A 22,335-nucleotide genomic window follows, 5' to 3' on the forward strand; every position below is an offset into this window, starting at 1 on the left:
ATAAGTTCTCACAGTTTTTTGGTGGAGTCTTTGCATTTTCTTTATATAGTATCATGTCTTTTTTTTTTTTTAATTTATTTATTTATGATAGTCACAGAGAGAGAGAGAGAGAGGCAGAGACACAGGCAGAGGGAGAAGCAGGCTCCATGCACCGGGAGCCCGACGTGGGACTCGATCCCGGGTCTCCAGGATCACGCCCTGGGCCAAAGGCAGGCGCCAAACCTCTGCGCCACCCAGGGATCCCTATATAGTATCATGTCTTCTACAAATCGTGAAAGCTGTACTTCTGCCTTACTTATTCAGATATATTTTGTTTCTTTTTATTGTCTGATTGCTGTGGCTGGGGCTCTCAGTACTACGTTGAATATAAATATTGAGAGTGGACATTCATGTCTTATTCCTGACCTGATGGGAGAAGCTCTTAGTTTTTCCCCAATAATGGTGATATTAGATATGAGTTTTTCATATATGATCTTTATTATGTTGAGGTATGTTCCCTCCAAGCCTACTTTGTTGAGGGTTTTTATCATGAATGGATGTTGTACTTTGTAAAATTCTTTTTCTGCATCTATTGAAATGATCATACACACAACTGGTGTGATGTATCATGCTGATTGATTTGCTCCCCCAGGGACTTTATGAAATGCCAGTTACCTGGTACTCTTGCAACCTTGACTCTATGATGAGTTCAAATAATAATTTTGCACATAGCTTTTTATCATCATTGGAGAGAAAGTGGAATTCTCTGTGGCCTTCTGTATCCTAAATAAAAGTCACACTTGTACTTAGGTTTTGGAGGAACACTAACAAAATGTAACTCAACCAGATGAGGTGAAAGTAGAATAATAGACTTTTCTTCTTCTTCTCTGTAATTCCACTGAAATCCTTGAGCCAAGCCAGAAAAATGGCATCCATATTTGTCTGCAATTCCCACTCTTACTTAGTTTCTATTCTAGTCTGCAAACAGTAATCAGAATAATCATTTTTAAAACATAAATCAGATCACGCCTGTGCACTGCTTTAAATTTGTCGGTAGTTTCCTACTGAACAGTAGATAAGATGTGAAATCCTTATGAATTTGCTTCATCTTTTCATGACCCACATCTCAAACTCCCCTTTCATTACTTTTCTTCTACCCTTTCCTTCTGTGTTTGAATTATCTTGGTATCTTTCCTATCTGACTCTCTATTGATTCCTTGCTTTTTCTCTGAAAAACTACAACCAACTACCTAAACTTTTGCCTTCAACACACACACACACACACACACACACACACGGTTTCATATGTCTGATGCCTTCTTATCTTGTTCTTCACATCTCAGCTGAAAACCAGAGATGTCCTTTCTAATTTTTGCTCCACCAACATTATTCCCCATCTCTGCATATTGTTTGTGACACTTACCAAAATATATTTGTGTAGTACTTTGCTTGTTTGCCGTTTCGTTCACTTATGGTCTTTCCTTTCCACTGCAGTCTTCATGAGGACATGGTCCATTTATGTCTTGTTGACCAGAGCTTATGCTGCACCTCAGACAATGTTCAAAATATCATTCATTCAATAAATATGTTTCAGTGCATTTAGAAAGTAGGATACTTGATCATTATATATTATCATAGATTGTTTTATTGTATACTAAGTACATCCAAATAAATTATTTTATATTAAGTATTTACTATAAGATTTTTAAACTAATTTTACAATGTGTATATGAACTGAGAGAGGAATTCTAGACAAATGATGGAATTCAACCAAATGATGGAATAGAATCTAAAAGTTAATCTCTTAGAATCTAGGCGAATTGGCACTCGAATTACCCCGAGTGAGTTTCTAGCCATTTCTTAAAAATAGAAAATATTTATGTAAAGAAATATGCAGGTGAATGTAATTTTCTTGGAATAAATATCCAGGGATATAAATGAAAGTCAGTTTGCAACCTCCTATTTCATAAGAGTCTGTTCTTCAGGGATTTTTCAACTTCATTTTGCAGAATCAAGTAGCTCAGTTATTTTGAGTAAGCATATGTACTTTTAAGTGGTTATTCAAACTGAATTGCCTGAATCTTTTAGGGTTTAGTGCTCACTAAATGTTATATAGAACCAGGAAGAAATGGATAGTAAAATTGCCGGGACTTGTCAAATTATTAACATTTTATTCTACTGTGAGCAAGAAAATAGCATCAAGAAAATAGCATCAAATATATTTATATAAGGTAGAATGGTGTCTTAGAATATATGTTATCTACATGTCTGACATATGCTTTGGGATACATTGAAAACTTGGTTTAATTTCTGTTGACATATCACAAAATAGAAGATTAAAAATAATGTTTACTAATACATCTAAACAGTGTTATTTGTTAAAAGTAGCCCAGTGGCCTGAAGGATCTTGTGCCTGTAATTTATTCCTTGGCATCATTTTAAAGTCTTCCAATAAATGATAAAAAAAAAAAAAGAAAGAAAGAAAAGAAAGAAAAAAAAGTTTAAATCCACCCTCAAACATTTCAGAACTTTATTTTTCATTAATGCAATGAGTAAGCATGTGAAATTTTATCTCCAGAGGATTTACTTCTTTACAAAAAGCTAAGAGAGTGAATACGGAATGGTACAGATGGCTTCTTTCTGACAAACCATAACTTTTGGGACCAGATAATGTATGTAATATGAGGCAAATCCCACTGATGGCCTAGTTTTGACTTAGCTATTAAAATCATATTACTAAAGATAAAATAAAAAAGAATTAGGTGGTATTTATCTGGACCATAATATTTTTGTAATTATTAGAACTTTTAAAACAACAGCATATAAAAGGCATTCTCATAATGATCAGATTCTGTCCTCTTCATCTTAAAAATATATCAACAGCACAACTCAACAACAACAAAATCCCAACCCTATTTTAAAAAAAGAGGACTGGGATCCCTGGGTGGCGCAGCGGTTTGGCGCCTGCCTTTGGCCCAGGGCGCGATCCTGGAGATCCGGGATGGAATCCCACATCTGGCTCCCGGTGCATGAAGCCTGCTTCTCTCTCTGCCTGTGTCTCTGTCTCTCTCTCTCTCTCTGTGACTATCATAAATAAATAAAAAATTTAAAAAAAAAGAGGACTTGAATGCATATTTCCCTAAAGAAGATGTACAAATGGTCAATGAGCACATGAAAAGATGTTCAATGTCACTAATTATTATTATTTTTTTTTAATTTTATTTATTTATGATAGTCACATAGAGAGAGAGAGAGAGGCAGAGACACAGGCAGAGGGAGAAGCAGGCTCCATGCACCGGGAGCCCGACGTGGGATTCGATCCCGGGTCTCCAGGATCGCGCCCTGGGCCAAAGGCAGGCGCCAAACCCCTGCGCCACCCAGGGATCCCCAATGTCACTAATTATGATGCAAATGGAAACCAAAATGACAATTGGACATCCTCTCACACTTATTAGGGTGGCTACTATTAAAAAAAAATAAGAAAATAAAATAAATAAAATAAAATAAAATAAAATAAAATAAAATAATAAAATAAAATAAAATAAAATAAAATAAAATAAATAAAATAAATGTTGGCAAGGATATGGAGAAATTGGAATCCTTGTGCAAGGTTGAAAGGAATGTAAGATAGGGCTACAGCTATGGTAAAGAGTTTGTCAGCTTTTAAAAACTTAAAAGAAGAATAAATATGCATTCCTACTTCTAGGTATATACCCAAAGGTACCGAAAGCAGAGTGTGTAAGAGATATTTGCACATTCATGTTCATAGAAAAATCATTCACCGTAGCTAAAAGTGGCAGCAACCCAACTTTTCATCAATGGGGAAATGAATAAACAAAATGTGAATATATGTATGTGTGTGTGTGTGTGTGTGTGTGTGTATATACACACACATAGTGAAATATGTGTGTGTATATATACACATTTTCTCTCCTCTTCTTATATATATATATATGTATACATATATATATATACACACACACACAGTGAAATATTATTCAACTTTAAAAAGTAAAGAAATTGTGATACATGTTACAACATGGATGAACCCTAAAGACATCATGCTAAACAAAATAAACAAGTTACCAAAGGGCAAATATTATATGATTCCACTTATGTGGGGTACCTAGAGTGGCCAAATTCATACAGACAAGAAGTAGAACAGTGTTTTCCAGCAGCTGAGGGGAGAGGTAGATGGGGATTTATTGTTTAACGTGTATAAAGTTTGAATTTTGCAAGATGGAAGAGAATACTGGGGATGGATGTTGGTGATGGTTGTACAATAATATAAATGTACTTATTTCCCCTGAATTGTACACTTAAATTGGTTAAAATGGTAAATATTATGTGTATTTTACAGTTAAAAATAATCTTTTAATTAAAATTTTTTTGAAGCACAGAAAGATATATATCAACATTATCTTTTGGTATAAACTCTTTAGGCTTCTCTAAATTTTAAGATTGTGTCCATTTTACTCGTCACCTTATCTCTGAGTTTTAGCACACATTAGGCAGTCAATAAATACTCATGATTTAACTTGATAACTGAATAGGTCTCCATATGATCCTCTTGAGACTTATATCATGTGCTTTCATTGATACTATCAAGTCCTTTCAGAAACACAGTGGTAGAAATTTCTGGTTATTTATTGCTGCTTCTCTATTTTAGGCAATTATGCACAAATAATGACAGGCAAGCAAAGACTAAAGTGATTCTGTGGTAACCCACATTTAGAACTACAGCAGTGTCCATCATGTGAGCTATTCCCAAGTGAACAATCGATAGATGGAACAGCTCTTTACCCGGTCACACAGAAGCCTGCCAGTTTAAGCTTGGCAAGGCCTTCAGAAATCAAGCTACAAGGTGAAATGCTGTTGGCTGGGGGAGGGTGGGGTTGATAATGAAGAAGAGATACAAGATAATTGTAACAAAGAAGGAGAATGTCAGCAAAGCAGAAAGGTGTAAAACTCACATAGCAGAGAGCATCTAAATCCTGGGATTATGCTAGGCATTTTGCTATGTGTCACCTGATTTAATTCTCATAGGAACCCTGCCAATTATAACCACCATTTTTACAGATGGGAAAAATCAAGATTTAGAGAAGAGAAAGGGATATCCTTGAGGTGACAGATCCAGGAAACGAACACAAGTCTTAATGGTGTAAACTAGCATTGTCCTGCAGCCATATGGGTAGCCCTAGTTCACAGACGGTGGTCAGAGAGGTGACAGGGCTTTGAAGATTTCAAGATCCTGTGAAAGAGGGATTTTAAATTATGCATTCAGTATTTCAGGGGCAGTAAGTGCCTTTCACCTGAACCTGTGTTCAACGATCATAATGATAAAAAATAATTGTACCGAATAAAAATGTTCATACATGTATATACATGAGGAAGGGCACCTCAGGCAGAGAGCAAGCTGTATATATTGTCTGTGTACAAACAGAAATTATAGCACAGTCTTTTTGTAGGAAGTGGGTTGTTATGGGGTAACTCAATTATTGAATATTTTAAAGCATTGTCCCTAAAATCTACAGGATTACACGATGACTTCTCTTGAGATAAGATTTCAGTTCTTTGCCCATCTTGCACTCATTCCAACTTTACCTTTTGTCTCCTCTTCCTACACCATTCTCTGCACCTATCTTTTACAGAAGTAACAGCTTCGTCACCTTTACAGAACTCTGGCACTTTTCCCTATATGGAGACAGCAGCAGGCAACTTTACCACCAAGTGAGGTGGAAATTTTATATGTCAAACAGGCTGGTGGGAGAGGCCCCTGGAGCCAGAAGAAGATGAACGATGCCTCTCTGTGTGCATTGCCTTGCTTCACAGCAGCTCACGGAGTAAGCATTCATTTTCTTCAGGGGCATTGCTACAAAGCACACTTCTGGAACATTCTTAAGTGTTAAGTCAAACCTCAGTCTTCCAGCAAGTCTGTCTCAGGAGTGGAGAGACGAGTTTAGGCCATGACAAGCAGAAAACTGACTTTGAAGTATTTCTCACTTACGTTTCTTCCATGTCCTTATTTGTCTTTTTTGAAGTGGAAAGTAAAAGGGAAGGGGACAACCATCTGACTGTTACATGAGGGCTTGGAGAAAGAATGCGTTTCACAGAAGAAATGCTGCAGTTAGGGAAAGCAGGAAATGTGAGCCTCAGAGCTTGCAGACACTCGCTCCCCTTCCACCCTAGGCAGCCCTCCACAATCATCTGAAATGATACATACAGTCCTGGTTCTGCCACCGTTGCCTTTTCAGTGGGAGAAAGATTCGTGACTTTTCCAAAATAGTTTCCGTCTACTTGGCAGAGTCGTCAGAATGATTAGTGAAATGATGTAATCATCAGAAAACACTACCTTCCTACCTCAGAATGACAGGAGGACATATGAGGCAGTATTCTGGGCTTTCAGGAAAGCTTGTAGAGTTCTAAAACTTAAAAATTTTAATAGCTTACACTCTAGGTGTTTGCTGTAGATTCAAACAGTAAATGGCTTTTAAAGGTAAATTGGGGGCAGTCTCGGTGGCTCAGCGGTTTAGTACCGCCTTCAGCCCAGGGTGTGATCCTGGAGACCTGGGATCGAGTCCCACGTTGGGCTCCCTGCATGGGGCCTGCTTCTCCCTCCGCCTATATCTCTGCCTCTCTCTCTGTGTGTCTCTCATGAATAAATAAATAAAATCTTTTTAAAAAAATAAATAAAAGTAAATTGGTATTTTTTTTTCCTCCCCATCTAAAAAACATGAACATCATTTGTCCTGGTCAAATGGGTTTGTCATGTTTCAGTTGTTATAGCATCTGAAAGAAAATTCTTTGCAAACGATTATGTAATGGCAATGCCCTGTACTTTCATACACTTGCTTTGAAATCTCCTTTAAAATCTTCTATCATACCTCACTCAATCTGTTATGTTTGATTTTATGAGAACCTTATCTATGAAGCATATAATTTTGGAAGAAAATTATTAAAGAAAATAAAGGGTGCATAGCATGTAATAAGACATTAACATGGAACATATTTTTAAAGTTATTACCACGTAATAAGTTGGTTAGGTTACTTAACGACAAATTATCTATGAAGTATCTGTATTGGTTTTCCATAGTTCCTATAACAAATAGTCACAAATTTAGTGGCTTAAAATAATGCAAATGATTTATTTTATAGTTCTGTAGGTTAGAAGTCCAAAACAGATCTCACTGGGCAAAGATCAAGGTACTGTCAGAATTGTTCCTTTCTGGAGCCTCTAGGATCTATTTTATTGTCCTTTCCAGCTTCTAGAACCTCTATTCTTGGGCTCATGAAAGATCCTTCTGAAAGTCAACAAAACAGGCCCAGTCCCTCTCACATGACCATCTATTTGAATCCTTTTTTCCAGCTTATTTCATTTTTTCCCACGTTTAAGGGGTTATGGGATCAGACTGGGCCCACTCAGCTAACCTAAGATAACTCAGCTAACACAAGATATGTCCCCATATCAAGGTCAGCTGACCAACACCTCAATTGAATCAGCAACCTAGTTCTCTTTTGCCACATAAAGTGACATTTGTAGGTTCCAAAGATTAAGATATGGACATCTTTTGGTGAGCATTATTCTGTTTACCATGGTATGCAATTATTTTTAGCAGAATATGATAGCTTATTATTATTATTATTATTATTATTATTATTATTATTACTATCATCCTTGGTCTAGTATACAGTTTGTGTATCTAAAATATGGGTTAAATAACATATCATGTATAGAATTATATATTCCATGCTTTATGATATAATCTATATTAATTTGAATAATACAACATTATATGTGCCCTTCTTCTAGGTATCACAGCCAAAATAATTTGTCCCCATGCCACATTTAACAGTGGAATATAAATGAGGATAAGAGAAAAAGAAATCAGTAGGAGCAGCAAATTATCAATTTCAAAGGGCTGAACGCTCCCTGACTGAAATCACTGCTGGGGATTGAACCAGCTGTCATGCAATATGGGGCAAATCACAACTTTACCATACTAGCCAAATCTGAGCTCCATGACAATCTCACCAAGACCAGTTGAGACCATAGACTGGAACTGGCCCTAGGATTTTGTAGGAATCCAGACCCAAAATTTGTGTTTCATGAGTCCAGAGAGTCCCTGATCAGATTTGACCTCCAGAAGTGGTGATGCTTCAGTGTCACTCTTTATACAGAGCACTAAGGAGAGCAAAGCTACCATGGGTCAGGTCTTCTCATGGGAGTTATACAGTCTATCACTATTTGTACAAATATTACACTTCGCATATTTTTGCTTGCATCAATTATATCCTCTTCACAGCACTCAAGATAGACCTCTTTGTCCCCATTGTAAAAATGAGGAAACAGAGAGTCAATGAGTTATGAAGTTGGGATTTAAATACTGGCCTTTTTGATCCCAATGGTCATATTCCTTTCTTTATACTGCAGTGAGTCTCTCCAATCCAAAATTATGACACATCATTAAAAACAGGAAACTAAAGCAGGAGTTACTTATAAATTTATATTGCACTGAAGATAAATTTTGAATAACAGTTAACTTCTTGGGGCACCTGGGTGGCTCAATCGATTAAGCATCCAACTCTTGATCTTGACTCAAGTCATGATCTCAGGGTCCTGAGATTCAGCCTCGGCTTCAATGGAAGGTCTACTCTCTCTCCTTCTCCCTCTGGCCCTCCCCTGCTCATGCTCTCTTTCTCTATAAAACAAATAAAATAATTTTTTAAAAAATAGTTAACTTCAAGTAGTCCTCAGGTTCATGTAAGTGGAAATTTCCAGGATAATCTCAAGAGTTAATCTCATCTCTCTAAGAGGGTGGGTGTGGTAGGCTGAACAATGGCCTTCCAAATATCCACATCTTAATCCTTGGGATTTGTAAATATGTTATGCAATATGACAAGGAAAAAATAAGTTTGCAGATGGCGTTATGTTTGCTAATCAGCTGGCCAGATAGAGATTTTACTGAATTATCTGAGCGTACACAATGTAATCACAAGCAGCTTTAATTAGGGAAGACTGAGGCAGAAATGTCAGAATCAGATAAAGACTTGATTGACCATTGCTGGCTTTGAAAATGAAAGGGGTTCATGAACCAAGGAATGTGAACAGTCTCTAGAAGTTAAAAAAAAAAAAAAAAAAGAATGAAACAGATTCTCCCCTAGAGCCTCCAAAAATGAATGCAACCCTGCTGACACTTGGATTCTAGCCCAGAGAGACCCATGCTGGACTCTTAACCTCCAGATCTGTAAGATAATAAATTTTTGTTGTTTTAAGCTTCTAAAGTTTTGTGGTAATTTGTTACAGCAGCAGTAGAAAACCAATACCGTGGGTATTAATTAAACCCACTCAGGGACAAAAGAACCAGGGCTTGTAAAGGGGCTATGAGACCTATTCACTATTTCCATGACCTAGAATTCTGTCTGTGAAGGACAGAATGGCATATAGGTAAGTGGTTCTGGACCTAACATAGGAAAGAAGACAGGAGAAGTAGAAAGGCATAAGTTGGGCTTCTTGGAAGTTAAAAAGATATATATTTTTCTTTTGGATATTATAATTGAATTGTTTAGTCTTTTCTTATTTATATCGAAACCTCAATAGACAGAAAATATCACTTTCTTTGCATTCTGCATAATCAAACAGGAAGAGATAAATATTTGAAAATTGCTAAAATAAAGCAATTTTTCAAGCTGGTTGTTTTACACATAGCATCTCTAGTTCCTAAGAAATAACGTATTAAAAAATAAAGAAAAATAAAGAAATAACTTGGACTAGATGTTAATAGTACAGTGTTGACTGTATTGCCCCAAAAAAGGTAAAAGCAAAAATCCACCTCAGGGTCCTTCTACCTGTATTTCTCTATGAAGGTATATTTTCTCTCCTCAGATTTCAGGAAAAAAAAGTCTTTCTCTAGATAGAAAAATAATAACCAAAAGATACCTACATCTAAAATATTAGAAAAGTCAGAGTCACTGTGGGCTTTTATCTTAATGCTACCATTAGTGGAATTAGGTAACTGTAAGACATCAAAGGCTAAATACTAAGGTTCAGCAATTAAGATGGAGTTTGCTTTGTGGCATATCATTGGTAAAAATAACTGAAGATGGAAAACGGTGGGCAGTTTTGAAAGAAAAGAAGAGTTAATAAAAATGGGGATGGGAGGGTGGGGGGCAATAGCCTCTATGTGGAGATGTATCTGGTGGTGCTAACAAATACCTCCACAGGCCTGATTTCCCCTGTGGTGATCTCTGAGTGCTAGAGCTGGGCAGCAGTACCCAAATGGATGGCAATAATTAGATTCTGATGAGTGAAGGACCCACATGAGGGCCAATGTTTCTGGAGGACTTAATGAAAGGAGAGGAAATCACTAGATTTCACACGGATGTAAAATGGATGCAGAGCGTCCAAGAGTTTTTTAAATGACTGGCTTCTTCCCACTCACCTAACAGCACATTTAGAGGGGGAAATATCTTGCACACTGAAAACTGATCACAACTGGAGAATTTTAATATGTGCACACTTCCAGTTGTAAGATTCAGGGTCACCCAAGAGCTATTATTCAAAGTCAGTATCAGACCATTTAATTTTCTGCTTCAGTTCCCTTCTGCTTCTCCCCCTCCAACTCCAGCCTAATGGCCATACCCCATCTTCTCTTTTTGCTGTCCTTCTGCTGTTTTTAAGCACTGTTTGTACTCTGAATGGAGTTTTATGACTGACATCTCCAGATACTGTATCTATTTTCCTTAATGAAAGCCTAGTTGTAGCAGGTGCTAATAGCTCAACAAGGGTTTTATGGTCCTTATAAAGAAAATGTGTAGAGTGGACATGGATATACTTAGCACTCAGCTTGGTAAATAGAAAAGAGGGACATAGGCAGTACAGTTACAGCCGTGAATGATTTGTGATGACTTTCATGTCAGCTGGGTTTTTTTTTTTTCCTCTTTTGTCCCTTACTGGAAGCCCCAGAATCCATTTTAAGTTAATTCCAAAGGCTAGCTCTGAAACAAATTGTATAGTGACAGGTGAAAAATTTAAGTGGAAAAAATTCTGCCAGGGGCTATAGTATGCCAATGCGTTAATCCACTTGGACAAAAGGCAGTGTAAGATGTCTGACAACACTCTCGTTTGCCTTTAACTGTCTGGCACTTTTCTGTTTGCTTCTCTTGATGATCATATCCTGGTTCATTTGATATTACAATTGCTTTCTAAACTTCACCATTTCCTCTTACCCACATCCATTTCCAAGTTGAGAGACTTCATTTTTCCTTTCATTTCTTTTGCTTTTCCATTGATTCAGTTTCTGATTTAGCATTTGTGGCTAAGGATCAAACTTGTTGGGTTGTAGGTGAACAGACACAGGTATATGCAGTAACTGAAGAAATAATACAACCAGCTGTTCCTGCTATTAGGCCAGCAGCTGTCTCCTGCTCAGTTCATCCTGGTGGGAAAACTAATAAACCTTACAAGTTATTAAAAAAAAAAAAAAAAAAAAGGAAAAAAGAGAAGAATGTACATGCTTTTAAAGCTACTGTTCTGGGAAGAGATTGAATAGAGAATGGTTGAGTATCAAAGAATCATGCGTTTATACAGTGAAATCTGGTAGCACTCTATTTCAAGGACAATGTGACAGCTGAAAGAGAACTGGTTGTGTGTCCCTCTGATGCACAGGCACTTTCAGAAACCTAAACTTTTGGGGAGCTTTTCAGTCCTGTGAGTAGTTCATTAGCTTTTCAACTGCAAACAACTGATTCATTTCAACACCCAAATCACGAAAGAACATGACTTTGAAGTAAGTAGCTAATCCCATGGTATATCTATCATTTCGTATCAAATAAAACTCAGCTAAGGACAAGCATTCAAGTACAGGTGTCAATTAATAAAGGATGCATTGAGATTGTGAATCCCATAGTCAAGATTACATTGAAACAATGACATTAATAGTAATTAAATTAAGATAGCTTAGGTTATCTGGATTTTCTTTTGAGGATATACTAAGATCATTCCTTAACCTTATAATATTTCCATAGCAACAGCAGAGTGTTGTAATGCATATTTGGATCATAACAATTATTTGTTGTGAGATGTATCATAATTATTTGAGTAATAATTATCTGAGTAATAGCCACTGAGTGCTTAATAAGTGCCTAATATTTTGTTTAACCCTTATAAAAACCTAATAAAGTTGTTGTCCCTACCCTGCTTTTACAAAAATAGATGCTGTGGCTCAGAGAGTTGAAATACCTGAGATTCAGTAACATGGAGAGGGAGTTGTAGGGCTGGGATTCCAACCTAATTCCGTGAGATTCAAGAGCCCATGCTCCCTCCCTTCTGCTATTGGATCTCCTTGTATATGGGGCTCTCATTATTATGGGTTGAATTGTGTTTCCCCCAAAAGTATACTTTGGAATAGGAACTCTAAGCACATTAGAGTGCAATCTTATCTGAAGACAGGATCTTTAGAGAGGTAATCAATTTAGGATGAAATCATTAGCATAGGCCCTAATCCAGTATGACTGTTATCCTCATAAAATGGACAAGTTTGAATATAGAGACAAACACAAAAACACTATGTGAAGATAAAAGTAGAGATTAGAGTGATGTGTCTGTAAGCCAAAGAATGCCAAAGATTGCCAGGAAACCCTGGAAGCAGAGAGAAATGCAACAGATTCTTTCCATGGCCCTCAGAAGGAACCAACTCTGTTGAGACCCTCATCTCAGACTTCTAGCCTCTGAAACTATAAGATAATAAAACTGCTATTTAAACCATTCAGTTTGTAGTATTTTATTATGGTAACTAACACATAAATATAAACAAACAAATATATAAAATATAAGTACATATAAAATATAAAATAATAAAATGCAATATGTTCTTTGCATTGTTCTTATTTATAAACACTTTTACAACATTTTCTTTCATTTTTTCAAAAAGATTTTACTTATTTATTCATGAGAGACACTCCAAGAAAGGCAGAGACACAGGCAGAGGGAGAAGCAGGCTCCCTGCAGGGAGCTGGATATGAGACTCAATCCCAGAATTCTGGGATCATGCCCTGAGCCAAAGGCAGACACTCAACCACTGAACCACCTAGGCATCCCAACAACATTTTCAGTTATTTAGTCTTTCAGTAAATTTTTGATGCAGTTTTAGAAATTAGTCAGTAAGGAAGCTAAAGAAAAGAATTTTAAAAATCGAATAAAACATAGAAACAGTGAAAGAATCAAACATAATAAAGGTCAATTAGTTAGCTGCTCTAGGACACGAACCTTCTTAACCACTTACTTCCCACTCTACCCCACCCCCCAAATATATAATGTCACAAGCACAGCAGAAGTTGGTTTTTCATTCATGTATCAATACTAGTCAAGGGAACAGGTCTTCATTTAGGGTTCCAGGCTTATAAAGGTTTTGCTCTCTTCAATCTGTGGCCTTCTAAGATCATCCTGGGGTTTATCTCCATTCCGGTAGCCAGAAGGGGGGAAAAATGGAATGCTCATGGGAGGCCTGTTGAAGCTGGGCCTGGAAGTGGAATTCTTCACTTTCACTCACATTCCAGCCATCAAGCCACCCTTAATTTTAAAGGAGGTTGGAAAATGTCCTTTGTGTAACCTGGAGAAGAGAACATGGATTTTGGTAAAAAGAAAGCTGTTATTGATGCAAATTATCAGGCCCACAATGCTGCCTAGAAATCCTAAATCATTTCCCTAGTCTATTCCACCTCATTTCCTCCTAGATGACAGAGGTTCAGCTCTCTCCTTAATCTACAACACTTCCCTCTCAGGTCTTACTTTGTGCTGATAGCCTTGTTTCCAATCTCATAACTTTCCATTGTCATGTCTGCCAAACAATCAGCATTTATACCCATACACTCAGTCTTCTCTCTTGTTATTGTTGATGATCTCCTCACAACCTTGTCAAAGGCAAACCCTCTGGTTCCTCCTTTATGGTACAACCTCACTTCTTGCCTACTCAAGTACATTACTCCAACAATTCTCTTTTCACTCCAGATTCATCAATGGTCCTCTTTCTGTAGGATCATTTTCATCAACAAACATATAATAATCTCTCCCACTAAAAATATCCATTTAACTTTCTCATTTTTCTGCTTCACTTTAGGAGTTTCCTCAAAAGAGTTGCTTATACTCTCCATCTCTAACACACTCCTTCCTTTCGATTTGAAATTCATTCCAATCATTCTTACCACTCCACAAAAGTAGCTGTTGTCAAGGTCAAAAATTAATCCCCACTGCTATAATCAATAATCAATACTCTATTCTTATCTTACTCAACAGCACTTGGCACACTCTCTTACTGTTGCCTTTTTTGGAAACACTTTCTTTACTTGGTTGCCAGAACATCATCCTCCCTGGCTGCCCTCTAAGCATTAGAAAGCCAGTTGAAATTTTCATTCTTTTATTACTTCTTGATCAACTGGTCACTCAATAATCTGTTCTAGTTTTATGACTTTAAGTCCATCTTCATACTGGTATCTCTCAAATATATGTTTCCAGCTCAGACCTCCCCTCTAGACTCCAATCCATATATTTAATTGCTTACTTGACATTTCTAGCTGGAAATCTAATTGGAATCTCAAGCTAAACATATCCAAAAATGAATGCTCAATTCTTATCATTGCCCCCCACCATCAAACAAGCCTTTCCTCTTTCCTAATCTTCTCAGCAAATGGAAAGTCCATTCTTTCAATTTCTCAGGCCAAAGAGGAGTCTGATTTTCCTCATCTTTAGTTTATCAAATCTTATTGATCCTACTCTCAAAATGTATGCAGATATTTCTTACTACTGCTATTTCCATCACCTTGATCTGAGCCATCATTATCTCTCACTCAGCAGGATTATTGAAATAGCTTCTTAATTGCTTTCCCTATTTCCATATTTGCTCCCCCAAACAATCCATTCTGAAAGAAGCAGGCAGAGAAACTCGTGTAAAATGTGGGTCAGATCATGGCCCTTCTCTGCTCATACTCAGAGACCATGACAAAAAGTCAGTCATTAAATAAGCCAACCAGACCCTGCATGTTCTGGTCACATGGCTCACTTTTTCTAATCTCATCTCCCACTCTTCTACTCAGTCCACTCCAGCTGTACACCCTGATTCCAAATCTGTGAACAAGAACCTCCAAATATGCTCTTGCATCAAGGTATTTGCTCTTGTTAATCCCTCATGTGAAACTCTTTTCTCCAGATGCCTACATGGCTTGTTCCTTAATTTCTTCCAGGTTTCTGCTCAAATGTCACCTTTTCAGTGAGGCTTTTTTGCCCTCCCTACACAAAAAACAATCCTCAACCACACCAGCAAGCCTCATACCTTTCATCCTATTTTTGATTTCACTGCAGCACTTATTTTTACCATCTGACATATCATGTCTATTTTTATTTATTCCTTCAAGAAGCAAGGACTATGTCTTTTTTTCCTTAATTTCTAGTTTCCATGTCAATTGTGTGACACAATGACAATAGCTATATTCTTCAAAAAACGTTGATGGAAGTTCTATGATGAAATTGACAATTTATACCTTTTCATTTTAGACCACAGTTCAGAAGAGTGGATATTGGGAAGAGGAACCAAGAAATTGCAATAGTAGGTAGTAGTAGGCAGAGAACTTACCAGAAGACAGAATAAAAAATTAACCACAGTATTGAAAATTCAGCTTTTAGAAATTGTGTTGATTATGTAAGAAATGTTCTCCCTCTTTTCATAATGAATTATATCAGCAAAATAAAATAATTTCAAATAGAATCTAATTTTACCACACTTAGAGTCTCATTTTGGAGTAAATTACAATAATTGAAAACCTAAATTTGCTTTACAGATAAGTAAAAGTGTTCACTATTAATATTACAAAATACTTCATAAGTTTTCTTTCCCAGAATTAGTTTTCTTATTCACATTAAAGTGATTTTATTTGTAAAAATATTTTAACACAGAAATATACCTATTGTATAACATTAAATTTGCTTTAATACTTATCACTAAAGAATATAATTCACATCAATAAAATATTGCACAGAAATTCAAAATGAAATCCTTCTTAAACAGATAAAATACCGCAAATTTGAATATCATTTATTATTATTTAATAAATTTATTTTTTATTGGTATTCAATTTGCCAACATACAGAATAACACCCAGTGCTCATCCTGTCAAGTGCTCAGTGCCCGCCACCTAGTCACCCCCACCCCCTTGCCCTCCTCCCCTTCCACCACCCCTAGTTCATTTCCCAGAGTTAGGAGTCTTCCATGTTCTGTCTCCCTTTCTGATATTTCCTACCCATTTCTTCTCCCTTCCCCTCTATTCCCTTTCACTATTATTTATCAGATCTGACCTAAAACTGAAAACATAATTAAATAGGAATCTACATATCTGTTAACTGATGATTACTGAGATTCATTCTAGATTCTTCTGTATACTGTATTGTCTCCTAATATTCAGTCAACTATCAGGTATTCTAGATTCTTCTTGCTAATCGCCTCTTAAAACAAAACAAAAGCCTTGCAATTTTCTTATGACAAAGTAGAATCTCTTTATTGTTAGAAAATTGAGAGTATATGGACTGATACTTTTTATGTTTCTGTAGAAGAGAATTTTCTTCTTTTCATTTTACTTTCCTAGGCATGTATAAGTAGTGATTTTTGACTGGTTATATTACTTCTGATGATGTTCTTCCAAGTGTAAGCTTCCTCCCACCCATTCACCCACATACATTTTTTGGGGGCACCCACTGATAGATGCAAGGGCAAAAATTGCTAAGGGAAAAAGGTAGGCTTATGGGGTAATTAGCTACAATGTCTTTGATTTTTTAAGAGAATCAAAAAAAAAAAAATAACAACAAAAGAATTTTTTGCAGTTTTACAAAACACACACACCTAGAGTGAGACATTTTACATTTAATTCTATTTAAGTGAGGCATGTTTACAAGAAGTTGATTTTGAGTTATTCAATAATCAGATGAGACATTCATTGACTCCATAGTCATTTATTGAGTATCTTCTATTTGCCAGGCACTTTGAGAGGCTATGTGTATACAGGAATGGAAGACATCCAGGAACCCTTCAACTAGTGGATGTACTGGAAAGCCAGAAAAGAGGTTCAATACCATCTGATAAGCATTATGACAGAGATGTTTGCAGACAGCTAAGGATGCAAATTGCATAATAATTATCTCTAAGGTCTGTTACAGACTTCTGTGATCTATGAGTTCTGTAGGAAAGATAGAGCCAAAATGGGTAAAGGTTTCAGAGAATAGAAATAGAGAAGACAATATCCAAATTTGGGATGTGCTTGGAAGAAAGAGACAGGATTTCAATAGGTAGCAAGCAATAGGATAGGATACTTCCTGAAAAGGAGGAGTCTGAGCAAAGAATGGCATGAAGTAGTGGAACATAGTATTTGAACAGTATGAGGTTTTCTCTGTAAGCAAATAGGAACTTGTTTATAGGAATTGCGAAACAGAGTGTGTGAAAGGCCACTATGGATCCATATTCCAGATGGTCTTCAATCAGGCTGGTACTCGATTTCATGAGCAGTGGAGATTTATTAAAGAGAAGTAAACATTTAAAGATTTTCTTTAGAAAAGGGTTTTAAACATGTGTCCAAGACACATATCTTTACTTTTATTCTCCCAGCAGAAATAATTAATGAGTTTGCTTGTAAACCAAGCACTTATAAGAGAATAGCAGGAGAAATCCCTGACCTTGAGCAGCTTATAATTTAGTTATGGAATAAGCTATAAATACATGATTGATTAAAGAATACGAGTTAAAACCATGAAGCGTTTTTATACAGATACAGACCACTATATAATTGATTTGACAATCAGTTGGCAAGAACATTAAATGTCCCTAGATATTACTTTTAGGAGAAAAATTCTAGAAGTCTTTTAAATAGTGAATATTCCCAATCAGACTGTATATCTTAAATTACTCCAGGAATTTATTCATAACAGGAAATATAAGAAGATCATTTTAGAAAATTTAACTTCCTTATTAATTTACTTTCCTACGTAAATTGATCAAAAACAAAGAAAAACTAATATTCCTATTTTCCCATTTCTACTGTTTGTTGGGAGTTTCATTTACGTTATTTCACTTAATCCTACTGATGATAAGGTTGTTGTACTATACCCATTTTTCATTTCAAAAAATTAAGGTACGGAGAGGTTAAGTGATGTGTCACTGATGATTCAGCCAGAAAGTATAAGAGTAAGGGTTCAAAACCAGGCCTCTGCAGTGGCAGATAAATGGAGATTTTATTTCTGCTGATATAACATAACCCTTCTAGAAACCTCAGCAACTTGGCTCTGAAGTCTCCTCCTTTATAGTAAATAATATTTACATGTGTACAATGCTAACTACATTTTCCAACCCTTAGGAAAAGCAAATTTTATAGTATTAAACAACTCACATTAGAAATAATTTAATTTATGGTGTATTAAAAACATAGTAAGGCCCACATTTGTTCTTCATATGTTGTAATTGCCACTTTTGGGGTTTAGTTATCTGCCAAAGGATTTATTTTGAATTCCCAAATGTAATTTTACTGCAGTATTTCAACATTTGTGAGTTTCATATTTTTTAAAGTTGCTTAGTTTGATGCTATCTGTGGAATAGCCTCCTATTTTAAAATGTAACAATCTGTCTTCAATTTATCTTGTGGCTACTTATCAATGCTATTTTAGGAATGTTATTATTTAACTCCTTATATGCATTTTATTCTAAACAGTGTCCCCCAAGTTTTTCTTTGACTTGCCAATTTCCTCCTACTTAAAAACTCAAAAATTTAGTAAAAGTCAATATCCTTTTAGTAGGATATATACTTGCATAAAAAAACTAAAGTGGGTGGGAATGGGGGACGGAGATTTAATTTTTTCACTTGTTATACATTTAAGATGCATGAAATATAAATATCACAATTTAATACAGAGGGGGAAATAAACTAGATTTTCTTTGAAGCTTGTTTCATAGCCACAAAGCAACTCAGGTAGCTTGCTCTCTGACTTTTAGATAATTGTAACCATGGAATTATGCTTCCAAAAGCAAAGATAGAAACAATAAACATCCATTAAAATTGCTACTTCTCCAAAGTTTCCCTTTTTGGTAAAGTCAATTGCATTGTAAAAACAAAAACAGTTCCACAAGGCCAAAATAGGCTGCAAACTCCATTCTGAGGCTCTCTGGTGTCTTCAGTCTACAAATCCTACTTTCCTCACCTACAGATAGTAGCACTTAGGTTTTCAGGTTCGGTGAGGAATAGAGGTAAGACCTGTAAAGCATTTGGCACAAAGGCTAGCTAATGGCAGATATTCATGTAACATGTGCTATTACTCATTCTCTTCGTATTCTGTACATTTTTTTGGAATGATAGGCTGCACACACTTGGTTCCACACTGAAGAGGCTTTTTTTTTTTTTTCCTTTTTTTTTTTTTTTTTTTTTTTACTGATCAATTTTATGATTCCTTGACTGGCCTATCCAGATCAGCTGGCAGGCCACTTTCCTGTTGTCTTCACCTTCTGCAAGCTCAAGCACAGGTGCACAAACCACCATTACCCAGAGGCCCCCAGGGTAGATAACTCGTGCAAGTAATTGGCTCTGGATTACTCATCATCTAAAGGATGCTAGTTAGTCATGCTAGTTTACGAATAGGTGCAGTTTTCCCTATGGCTGCTATTGCCAGCACAGAACGGTACCATGTTCCAGAATGGCTGAACACCTGCAACAGCTGCCCTGGGGTGAAGGATGAGGGTGAGGCCAGAATAAGCCTTTCATCTGAATTTACTTCAGACAAGGGGAATGCTAAGGCAAAAAAAGTTGTTTGGGGTCTCCAATGGCACATGCTACGTGATGAGTAGTGAAAGTGGGGCATATGATTCCACCTCAAGCACTGCCTAACCAAGGATAACCACATATTTGATAAAATAAAAGCCAGTCACTTTATCTCCTTGTATCGCAGCTTATTCAATAATACTGTTCAGAAAACAATATAGACTTGCTTATTAATGTAGGTGGTGGAAGGAGTAAGGACTCTGGAATCAGCCCCAGTTGGAGCCTAGTACAGGGCTTGGACAAATTGCCTGACCTCTTTTTTTTTTTTAAGATTTTATTTATTTATTCATGAGAGACACACAGAGAGGCAGAGACACAGGCAGAGAGAGAAGCAGGCCTCATGCAGGGAGCCTGATGTGGGACTCGATCTTGGGACTCCAGGATCACACCCTGGGCCAAAGGCAGATGCTCAATCGCTGAGCCACCGAGGTGTCCCTGCCTGACCTCTTTAAACTTCATTCTGCTCATGAGCAAAATTGGCATAGTACATACTTTCATATAATACATATAATGCCTGGCATGTAGTAAATACACCATAATTAGTAGCTCTTAAGCAGTATAGTTACTCTTTGCAAGCAATCATTTTTTCCTCTAGAAAATCAGTATAACATCTGTGTGAGGCTTGTTATGACAATTAGAAATAGCATTTATAAAGTACCCTGGCAAATAGGTGATACTCAAAAAATGGTTAAAAAAAATAATCCTTTGAAGATGGAGGAAGGAAGATTCTAAATAGTGACTAAAAGAAATTGAATGCTCTATCTGATTTCCTGTGGCTTCAGTCCTCTAAAGTACAGAGCAGTGCTACCCAGCAGAAATAAAATGCAAGGCACACATGTAATTTTAAATTTTCTAGTGGCCACATTAAAAAAAGAAACAGATGAAATCATTTTATTTACTGAACCCAACAAATCTAAAATATGCATTTCAACATATAATTAATACAAAGCATTATTAATGAGATACTTTACATTTTTGTTCCCCCCAAATCACCAAATCTGGTGTGTATTTTGCACACCTCAAGCATACAACACACCGAAAATGAAACTGGCAATGTTTCCCTCCATAATCCTCAAAGACACTATAAGGGATATTAGGTTTATCAAGATGGGAAAGCTGTGGGTTTGAGTATATTCTATTTAAATATTAAATACTCAGGATCCTTGGGCAGATTAGAGACTCAGGCAAATGATCCTTTGGTTATATGCAAATTGGTTGACTAACCATACTCCAGTTGACCATTAGACATAGAAACTTAATAACTATTTGCAGAATAAATAGATCATGCCCTAGACTAGCAATTGACTCTTAAACTTGGCTACTCATCAGAATTACCTATAAAACTTACTAAAAATAGGTTCACTGGCCTCAATCATGGAGACTCTGATGGTTTAGGTGTGGATTGAAGTGCCAACATTTGTACTTTTAACAAACATTCCAAACTATTTCTGACATATAAATTGTACTGGGAACAGGTACAATTCAAGAATTTTCTATTCTTGAAATCTATGCTCTGATCATAAATTATATCACCACAGGCAGCACTGAGAGTCCTCAGTGCTCCAAAAACAGACTGGGAGAATCAACTGCCCAAGTCCCTTCTCAGAGATCACCAAAGTATCTTCACTCAGTTGTTGGTGTATCAATGAGGAGAACCAAGGTTTTTCTCTAGCTGGCTCCTGGAGTAGAAGTCTGATAACATCCAAAGTCAACCTCCTAAACACTGAGTAAAAAATATATGGTTACTTAATAAAATATTTCCATTGTCAATGTTTACTGATTAATAATGAACAGCCCATTTTTGTATATGTCTACATATTACAGAGCAGAAGTAATAGGAGTTTCATACCCTTTTATGTTTTTCTTTTCCCTGCTTCTCAAGAACAGTAAAAGCCAATTTCCTATTATAATAGGAAAAAAAATTCTCAACTATTTTTATAACTTTGTGGAATAAGAGATGGAAAAATAAATTTTTATTTATGCCTATTTATCCCTCTGAGTTTAAACTAATCCTGAAGGGTTTGAGCAAAGAGCCAGCAATGCTAATACACTGGACCAACAGGTGATTTTAATTTACTTGCTATAAATTGTTGAGGGGGACCTATGCTAAGTCCGTTCTCATTAATTCATCTACAATCTCCTTTCCTCGAGTGAAAGTTACTGATTGCACAGATAGGATTCAGAATGAAAGGCTGAACTGAACAGAATATGGAATGGCAGCTTTTTGTTGACACAATTAGGATGCTCTCCCATTGGATTCAATGCATCAAAAATCCTTCAGGCTACAGAAACCATAAAATAATACTGAGGGAAATTAATGTGGTTTCCAACATTTTGTCCAACTAAAGAAATATGAAATTTATTAGTTCTTCTTTGAACATTTATAAAGAGCTAAACTTTAGTCTGAAATCTTCCAAACCTAGAACATAAGGAAACCACCTGATATCATGAAATAGGTGTCAACAACACTATGCTCTTATCAAGATGTCCCAGCTAATTAGCAGGAATTCATTCCAT

General features: G+C 36.3%; 1 long non-coding RNA gene across 6 annotated transcripts in view; it reads right to left on the reverse strand.

The window, feature by feature from the left end:
- Nucleotides 1-249: 249 nt before the first annotated feature.
- Nucleotides 250-22,335, reverse strand: part of LOC144316785 (uncharacterized) — a 292,783-nt gene continuing 270,697 nt past the window's right edge. For all 6 annotated transcript variants that reach the window (XR_013382646.1, XR_013382642.1, XR_013382641.1 and 3 more), the window contains 2 exons: nt 1,403-1,521; nt 250-957 (listed from right to left, as the gene is read on the reverse strand). This is a non-coding gene — a long non-coding RNA (uncharacterized LOC144316785). The remainder of the gene's footprint in view (nt 958-1,402; nt 1,522-22,335) is intronic.

The sequence above is a fragment of the Canis aureus genome, chromosome 7 (assembly GCF_053574225.1).
Source record: "Canis aureus isolate CA01 chromosome 7, VMU_Caureus_v.1.0, whole genome shotgun sequence".
In the NCBI taxonomy this organism is placed as follows: Eukaryota; Metazoa; Chordata; class Mammalia; order Carnivora; family Canidae; genus Canis; species Canis aureus.